Source organism: Trichechus manatus, unplaced genomic scaffold (assembly GCF_000243295.1).
Source record: "Trichechus manatus latirostris isolate Lorelei unplaced genomic scaffold, TriManLat1.0 scaffold00222, whole genome shotgun sequence".
Lineage (NCBI taxonomy): Eukaryota > Metazoa > Chordata > Mammalia > Sirenia > Trichechidae > Trichechus > Trichechus manatus.
This window is the reverse complement of record NW_004444158.1, coordinates 2236421-2244961: the sequence shown is the minus strand read 5'-3', so window position 1 is coordinate 2244961 and position 8541 is coordinate 2236421. Positions and strand designations below refer to the sequence as shown.

At 38.5% G+C, this 8541-nt stretch overlaps 1 long non-coding RNA gene across 1 annotated transcript in view; it reads right to left on the bottom strand.

Annotated features, from left to right (window-relative positions):
• Positions 1-443: 443 nt before the first annotated feature.
• Positions 444-8541, bottom strand: part of LOC111822873 (uncharacterized) — a 79007-nt gene continuing 70909 nt past the window's right edge. Inside the window, exon 3 of the long non-coding RNA XR_002825963.1 lies at positions 444-507. This is a non-coding gene — a long non-coding RNA (uncharacterized LOC111822873). The remainder of the gene's footprint in view (positions 508-8541) is intronic.

Genomic DNA, 8541 nt, shown 5'->3' with positions numbered 1-8541 from the left:
CCATCTGGGCTTTCAATTGGGCTATCTATATAACTCAGGATGGCTCACTCTAATGGCTAGAAGTTGATGCTGGCCGTTGATAGTGGCGGGGGCTCAGCTGGGGCTTGGACTATAGCTCCTTCACTTGGCCTTTCCATGTGGCTTGGACTTCGCACAGTGTGGCAGCTGGGTTCTGAGAAGGAGCTGGAGTTCAAAGTTCCAAGAGGAAGGAAGAGGAAGCTGCCAGTCCTCTCAAAGGATAGACCTAACTGTTGTGGTGTCACTTCCTCTCCACGTTTTGGATTTGTTGACTCTGAGCTTGGAGCTTCTCTAGAGGCTTCCTGGGAAAAATCTCTCCTACTTCTGATGTTTGAGGCTGTGGTATAACCCCCCTTTTTTGTCCCTGAAAACTCTTCTATTTTTCTGTCTTCTGTAATGACTTCAAACTTTGTGGTCTTCTTTCTTCGTTTTCTTACACTCTTACGGTTTTATTGTCTTTTGGCTTCTTTTAAAGTATTTCAGTGGAACCTGGAGAGAAACAAGACATATCTGTTTAGTTTGCCATCATGAACCAGCTCCATATCTTTTGCTCTTTGTTGGCATGTTCTGGAATTTTTACCTCAGTCTATTTTTGACAAATTATTATCTAATTTCCATTGGGTAAAATAATAATAATACATTTCTTTTGTAAGTCATAATAATTACATTTTTTAGAACCAATAAGCACTACAGTTGTAATGATTTATTTCTATGTTTAACAGAATACAATATGTACTACCAATCTATCTCTATCACAACTTCTTCATTTGTAAATTCTTAATTTGATTCTTCTTTTACATGGCAGGGTTCTTTCAAGCAGATTTTTCGGGAAGATTTTATTAATGCTAAAATTACAAAGTTCTTACGTATTTAAGAATGCATTTTCCATGCTTTTACATATGAAAAATATCATGGCTAGGTTAAGAATTCTTTTGTCATATTCTTTTTTCTCAAGACTGCTCCATTATCTTCTAGTATTTCTGTGGCTAGAAGTTTAAGACCTACCTGGTATGTGTTTTTTTTTTCCTTTAAAACTGATAGCTTTCTTTTGCTTAAATTCTTGTAAGATTTTTTTTTTTTTTATCCTTGAAATTCAGTTACTTCATTAGGATATATCTTGATCTTGGTGGAACTCTTATTGCTTTCTTCCTGATACATTGTTTTAACCTGAAGATTCAGATCTTTTCTTTCATGAGAATATTTTTCTATTAAATATTTGAATAATTTTCTATTCCATTTGTTCTCTTCTCTAGAAACACCAGTTATGTGTGTGTTGAATCTTTCTTGCCTCTTTTCACATCTCTTACTCAAATATTAGCTACGGCCCCTTGGCCCTTTGACAATCTAGATAACTGGTTAAGTACCCAGCCAATTCCAGAATGTATAAAAAGACTAAAGAGCTCACTATTTCAGTTAAATTCTGTGTCTTTATTTCTCTCTCACACAGATACAAAACTCATACATTTTTTTAAAAAGTTGGTTTTCCCAAGAAATCAACTGACATCAATATTTAATGGTTTTTAGTTGAAATTACTCAGAATTGGAAAAGATATGATGAGGAGTTATATCCCAGGGTTCATGGACTTCTATCATCTCCTTCATTCTATTTCTCTACTCCGTCCTCCCACCTCTGCTCCTTATCTCCTCCATCCTGGATGGCTGCCCCAGTTCCAAATTCTTTCTCCTGTATTTTTACCGAGTAACTTCGCTCTTTCTTTAAAATCTTCTGAACAATTTACCAAGCCTGGAGCTGGGAGTGGGAAGGAGGTAGGGATATTAGAACTCTTTTTCTACCCTTACAATCTACTCAGCCAAACAAAAGCTTTAGTCACAGGTGTATTCAGGTGTTTAAATGATGTCATCAAGATTATATTTCCCACCTTTCATCTCAGGTTCTGTTTGTCTCTGCTTCTTTTCGCATGTGGCTTCACTCTCTTTTGATCTAAATATGCTCATTATATGTGGCAGAAAAGATCGCTACTGGTGGCCTCAGTCTCATAACTTTATAATTCATGGTACAAAAGTGAGACTTTCTCTCTTTCCCCCTATTTCATATATCAAATCTCTCGGAAAAAAATATGATTGGATTTGCTTGGCCAATGCCCAATTAACTGCATTGTGTGTAAACATGGCTGGGGTTTCTTGATTGGACAGGGTGGGCCATGTACCCAGCCCCATAGCCCATGGGAATTATAGGATCTGTAGAGAACAATTCCCCAGTATGAAGAGGATGTATTGTGTCAGGAAGACAAAAGCAACAGATGTCTACCACACCTCACACTCTTTGGTATGGAAATGTGCCGTAGCTGTATTCCCTTTCTCTCCCAAAGCTCATCCTGACTCTAGTTAAGGGTTATTTGCAGGATCTTTCAGAGCCTTTTCACTTGATATCAATATTTGTATCCTGTTAAAGACTTGGGGACCTAGCCTCCGCTTGTGTTTTCACCTCTTTTGTGATTCTTTTTCTTTGTCTTCTTAGTAGATTTCAGGAAGGGGAGTTAAGACAATGGGACATTACTTTTATAAAAGTTCTTTTGTTTGTTTTTGTTTTACATGCATGTGAAGTATGGTGGTAACCAAAAAGTAAATGAGAAGAAGTAAGAATAGGGTAAAAGACTGAAGAAAAAATGACCTCATAAATCCTGATCTTTCAAAGGGGAATTATAGTCGCTGCAGTGGTTTGTCAACACTGTGCAAGTCATGACCAGGCAATTCCATTAGTAAAAAATCTCAGTCGACTACGTATGTGGATGTTCCTAGAGTCAAAGAAAAATCTTGCTTTGAATCTATTCGTTGACAGCAATGCACATTTATTGAGCACTTGAGATTTGCCAGGCACTGTGCTAAGTACTGAGTATGAACACCGGTGATTAAAACAGACAATGTCTTAAGAACTTGAAATCTAGCTATTGTGTTGTATAAATCCTTTACTTCCTCTATATACTCCATTCTTTATTATAAGTGATGATTCTAGAAGATTTTACTGTATTTATTACGAAGTATTTAAAAGTATACAAAAGTATTTCTTAAAAAGTATTAAAAAATACTTACCTGTGTGATAATAGCCACCACTTGTTGAGCTCCTATTATGTTATGTATACTTTATATATATACTATTTCTAATCCTTCCAACAGTGCCCTGGTGGCGCAGTGATTAAGAGCTCAGTCTACCAACTAACAGGTTGGAAGTTCAAATCCGCCAGCTGCTCCTTGGAAACTCTATTGGGCCGTTCTACTCTGTCCTATAGGGTCACTATGAGTCGGAATCAACTAGACAGCAATGGATTTGGTTTTGATTTTAATCCTCCCAGAAACCCTATGAGGTAAGTGTGATTATATCCAGTATACAGATAAGAAAAATGAGATTTAAACAGGTTAAATTGGAGATAATTCTCAAGGTCATGTGGCTTGGAACTCAAATCTCAAGTTCCTCTGTCTCCAACTGTTTTCTGCCGCAAAGCTGCTCTCTCTGCATCTTGTCATCCTGGCTTCCCTTTTGTAACTGCTTCCTTCTCTCTCAATTTCCTAGTTTCACCCAGTTTATCTTGTTTCCCTGGCCCATGCCATAGTCTCTAACCTGCCCTTCCACCCCAATCCAGTCAGCTGTGACTGCTGCAGTGGGATCCTGTGTTCAAATATGGCCACATAAATCCGCCTCTGCAGCAGCAGCCATCGGAGGCAGAACTCCCCTTAAAGAGGATATGAGCATGAGCTAAGACGATTGGCCTTAAAAGCAGACATTACGGAATGACATGATTTTATTAATTTATTAATTAACATGATTTTATTAAATTTTGTGTCACAGTGGCAGAGGACCTGTCCAGAGTCATTTCATGTAGATAAGGGGGCTAGTCAACATCTGAATTAGATGCAGTATTGAAAAGTGACAAACCAAGTGTCAAAAATAAAAAAAATAAAACCCATTGCTGTCCAGTGGATTCTAACTCATAGCGACCCTATAGGACAGGGTAGAACTGCCCCATAGAGTTTCCAAGGAGCGCCTGATGGATTCGAACTGGCAACCTTTTGGATAGTGATTGTAGCGTTTAACCACTATGCCACCAAGGTTTCCAAGTAATCATAGTACATAAGTTGTACTATTATACAATCATCAAGAGTTATATTTGCAAAGAATTTTAATGGCCTGGGAAAATGCCCAAAATAAGCTAAGTGAAAAAAATAATTAGGATTAAAATTCTAAATATGTCATATATTAAATGAACATTAATATGCATTTTTTAAAAGATTAAAAGGAAATATTAAGTTAAAACCAAAAAAAGAAGGAAAAGAAGAGGGGTGGGCCAATCAAAGGAGTTCTAGAAAAAAGAAAAGAAGGCAAGAAAGCCTTCTGCTTGTCATCACTGTCAAGGGAATAGGGTTCCTGACCAGGAAGCATGGCTCTATGTTGCAGATACACCTCAGAGTGGGTGAATGCCTTATAGGTTCTTATATTGTGGTAAAAATATTTGGTAACACAGTTAACTCACTTGGCCGAGACTCTATACAGCCAACTTATGATTCTTAAGGTCTAGTGAGTACTTCTGTCTTTTTGAGAACATACTTTTCTCTGCTAGAATACTAGACTGGCTGTCTGGTTTACAAAGCAGTCCCCTGTTTAGATAAAGTGAGACAGTTACCTCAATTACCTCATTCATCTTGAGGTTCACCAAAGGAGTTCTGAAACTTCAGAGCAGAGAAAGCAAACCCTAGCCTGTGGTCACCTCACCACAGCAAAAAGAAACCAAACAGGTTCAACCTGAAACTGCCTACTAACCTTTCCCATTTCCTCACCCCAGACGGTTTTGAGATCATTCAACAAAGGGACCAGCTTTTTATATTTGTAACTGACATCTTACCTAAATGAAATGCTCACAGCCTGAGATCTTGTATAGCTTATAGGTTGGATCCAAGACACAATGCCTCTACTGTCTGTCCCTGGACAGTCATACTCACATACATTTTTAAGATTATGGAGGTAGATTTTTGTGGATAAGGAAGGAAAAAATTCCATAACTAAAAACTAGGGAAACCATTGGTTAGATGGAACCAAGGAAGAAAATCTAGGAATGAAAGCAGACCACAAGCTGGATATGAGTCAACAAAACAACAGAAAACAAGCGCACACACACACCCCCCACAGCATTTGAAAATGTTCAATGAGAGCTTTGTTTGTAAGACAATTCTACCCTTTCTCTGTCCCTCTCTAGTGAAGACACAAATAGAGCACTGTGGCAGAGAGCACCTCAATAATGGCATTAACTCTGGAAAACAAATATGAGGAAGAGAGAGTGAATAAAAACTGAGATGTTTCATAGAAGTGCAATAGTAATCAATAAATATATAAATGCTTACATTTAAAGAAATAGCAAGGTAGAGTAAGAAAGGAGAGATTAAGGGGGTTAGTTCACACCATTTGCTAGAGAAGCATAAGGTACAATCATCAGACTCAAAGGTATAAGTTAACAATCCTGAGTTTAAGTAGAAAAGTCTTCCCCAATCTGGATAAAGTCTATTATCAGGCTATCCAACTATCATAGTGGTTAATATTTATTGAGTTATGCCATTTGCCATGCACCATTCTAATGGCTCTGTATAAATTAGCTCATTTACTCCTCAAAGAAACTATATAAACTTTTATGGTTGAATTATGTCCACCCCCAAAGTGTGTGTTGTAAATCCTATCTTCTATGCCTGTGGTAAGGAGCCTTGGTGGCACAGTGTTTAAGCACTTGGCTGCAAACCGAAAGCCCTATGGTTTGAACCCACCAGCTGCTCCACAGGAGAAAGATGTGTCAGTCTGCTACTGTAAAGATTACAGCCTCAGAAACTGTATGGGGCAGTTCTATTCTGTCCTGTAGGGTCGCTATGAATTGGAACTGACTGAAGGGCAATGGGTTTGGTTTTTGGGTTTTTATGCCTGTGGTTATAATCCCATTTGGGAATGAGTTGTCATTTATGTTAATGGCGCAGGATAAGTGCAGGATGTGTCTTGAGTCAATCTTTTTTGAGATAAAAAAAGAGATTAAATGCAAGCTAGCAAGCAGAGGTAAGATAGATGTCAAGATACATGGAGATCTCCAAAGAACCAGAAAGTAGAAGTTGAAGAGACAAGGACCTTCCTCCAGAGCCACAAAGAGAGAAAGCCTCCCTGTAAAGCTGGCACTCTAAATTCAAACTTCTAGCCTCCTAAACTGTGAGAAAATAAATTTCTGTTTGTTAAAGCCACCCACTTTATTTATTTCTATTATAGCAGCACTAGACAACTAAGACAGAATTTGGTACTGGAAGAGTGGGTGCTTACTCTAACAAATACCTAAAATGTGGAAGCGGTTTTGGAATTGGGTAATGGGTTGAGGCTGGAAGAGTTTAAAAGTAATCATTTTCTTACAAATATTCTCACTTATAAAATCCTGAAAACATATCAAGGTTGACATTATTATCTCCATTCTGTAGGTGAGATAACTAAAGTTCTGAGTGTTTAGGTGACTTGCCCAAGGCCACATAGCTAACACATGACAGAACCAGGAAGAGAATCTATAGTCACTGAGTGGTTCCCCAAGTAATGGTCTCCTCTGGATGCCAGGGACAGATCTTATCCTTTGGAATTTCTCACATCACTAATATGGGAATACATAATCCATAATAGCTCCTCAGTAAATACTGGTGAACGATTGTGATAGCAGGAAGAATTTTAAAGTGCTGATATAAAATTGGAGCAGTGCCTTCTGAGGCAGAAGCTTGGAAGAGACCTTTATTTTGTTGTAGGAGAGAACTTTCCCAAGCCCTTTCAGTCTATTGTTTTAGGAAAGCTGGTTAGAGGTTCTAGTCCACCCAGAGGCATCTTGAAAGGCCTGGTAATCTACTTCTGAAAAATCAGCAATTGAGAACCCTATGGAGCACAATTCTATTCTGACACACATGAGGTTGCCATGAGTCAAAATCGATTTGCCAGCAACTGGTAGCAGTGGAGTAATCTGAATGCATGTGTTTCAGACTGATGATAGGTGCTGTTTAACAATGCAATGCTGTTATTAATGTGCCTTTTAATGTCTTCATTTTGAGCAGATATTTTATTATTATTATTATGGGATTTCTGCTTCCTGTGCCTAAAGGTGGTGGGGCTGAGGCAGTTGAAGAGGAGGGACTGGCCCCCAACAATATGGTGGTAGCTGAGATTAGAGAACAGATGGCCTCGATGGAAGGGGTGTGGCTAGTGGATGGTACCAGCGGGGATAAAATTTGACCTTGACTTTTCCCTTTCTACAGAATAGTTCCCTTGTATCAGCTTCAAACCTTGCTAAAGACTGCTAAACATGTAGCCCTGTCTTATGACGTCCTTTGGGAAACAAGAGAAAGGGCCCTGTGCGTGGTATTGGAGTAGAAGAGATTAGAGAGAAGTATAGTTGAGAGAAGAAATGGCTGTGAAGCAGCCTGAGGTGGACCACAGACAAGCTCAGAGGTGTAGTGAGACTGAGAGATGAGATATACAACCAGGATGAACGCATGGAAAGGGTAAGCCACCCTCACCCAACACGAAGAATACTCAGAAATAGTTGGGGAGTAACTGGACTGGCTGCAGACCAGGCACCCTATGCTATAGCTTAGATAGATCATTGCTTCAGTTAGATGAATTTAGATTCTTTTGACATTCATTTTTATTAAGACAATAGTAGGTATCTTAATAACCAAAACCAACCTTTGATTACTTGCATTTGTGAAATAGTCCTGCTTATAGCTTCAACTACATCTGTGGAAAGAGATGATGGAGAACCTCAATGTCAGCAGTCAGAACAAGGCCAGGAGCCACTGCGGAACAGACCAATAATTGCTCGCATGTAAGTTCAAGTTGAGGCTGAAGAAAATTAAAACAAATCCATGACAGGCAAAATACAACCTTGAGTATATCCCACCTGAGTTTAGAGACCATCTCAAGAACAGATTTGATGCACTGAATGCTAATGACCAAAAACCAGACAAGTTGTTGGATGACATCAAGGACATCATATATGAAGAAGGCAAAAGGTCATTAAAAAGACAGGAAAAAAAGAAAAGACCAAAATGGATGTCAGAAGAAACTCTGAAACTTACTCTTGAACGTAGAGTAGATAAAGCCAATAGAAGAAATGATGAAGTAAAAGAGTTGAACAGATTTCAAAGGGCAGTTCAAGAAGATAAAGTAAAGTCTTATAATGAAATGCACAAAGACCTGGAGGGAAGAACACACTCAGCATTTCTCAAGTTGAAAGAAATGAAGAAAAATTTCAAGCCTCACATTTGACAAAGTCCAACACCCATTTCTGGTAAAAACTCTCAATAAAATAGGTATAGAAGGGAAATTCCTCAACATGATAAAGGGCTTCTATACATAACCAATAGCCAACATCATTCTCAATGGAGAGAGGCTGAAAACATTCCCCTTGAGAACAGGAACAAGATGCCCTTTATTACCACTCCTATTTAACATTGTGCTGGAAGTCCTAGCTAGAGCAATAAGGCAAAATAAAGAAGTATAGGGCATCCAAA